Raw genomic sequence first — 804 nt, forward strand, 5'->3', positions numbered from 1 at the left:
TCCCGGCCCCTCCGCGCGTGCGGGGCGGTGCCGAAAAGCAGACAACTCTTAGCGGTGGATCACTCGGCTCGTGCGTCGATGAAGAACGCAGCTAGCTGCGAGAATTAATGTGAATTGCAGGACACATTGATCATCGACACTTCGAACGCACTTGCGGCCCCGGGTTCCTCCCGGGGCTACGCCTGTCTGAGCGTCGCTTGACGATCAATCGCCGTCCGGGGGCGTCCCCGGCGGCGCGGCTGGGGCGTCTCGCAGGCCCCTGTTGGCGGCCGGCGCGCGGTCGTCCGTCCGTCCGTCCTGTCGTCCGCCGGAGCGTCCGGTGTCGGAGAGAGGCCGGGAAGGGAGGGAGGGAAGCGCTTTCCTCCCGTTCTTTTCCCTACGCCTCGCTGCGGCCCGCGGCGGCTTCGGCGGCGGCGGCGGCGCGGCGGCGGCGGCGGCGCGACGGTGGCGCCGAGGGCCTTCGTCCCCCTAAATGCAGACTCGGGGAGCGCTCCGTAGCTCCCCGCTCTCGGAGCGACCCGCTCGTGCGGAGCTCGTCCTCGCCCGGGCCGCCGGGCCCGACGCGGCGGTCGGGGAAGAGAGAGAGAGCGCGCCGAAAGGTTGGCGACGCGCGAGGGAAGGGGGGAGGCGAGGCGCGGGCCTCGCCCCCGGTCTCCCCCCCGCGCGGGCGGCTGTCTGCGGGTGGGTACCGCGTGGGTACCGTGCCGTGCTGTCGCGCGCGCGCCCGGGGCGAGCGCCGGGGACGGGGGTCACCCCCGTCCTCCTTCTCCCCCCACCTCTCGGTCGCCGAAGCCCGCGAGGGTC

The 804-nt window shown here is 73.6% G+C and overlaps 1 non-coding gene across 1 annotated transcript; it reads left to right on the forward strand.

The window, feature by feature from the left end:
- The first annotated feature begins 43 nt into the window (after positions 1-43).
- Positions 44-196, forward strand: LOC114072075. The gene has a single exon (XR_003574126.1). It is a non-coding gene; the product is annotated as a 5.8S ribosomal RNA (ribosomal RNA).
- Positions 197-804: the final 608 nt, after the last annotated feature.

The sequence above is a fragment of the Empidonax traillii genome, unplaced genomic scaffold (genome assembly GCF_003031625.1).
Source record: "Empidonax traillii isolate 1590-97213 ecotype Southwest subspecies unplaced genomic scaffold, ASM303162v1 scaffold2587:size21315, whole genome shotgun sequence".
NCBI lineage: Eukaryota > Metazoa > Chordata > Aves > Passeriformes > Tyrannidae > Empidonax > Empidonax traillii.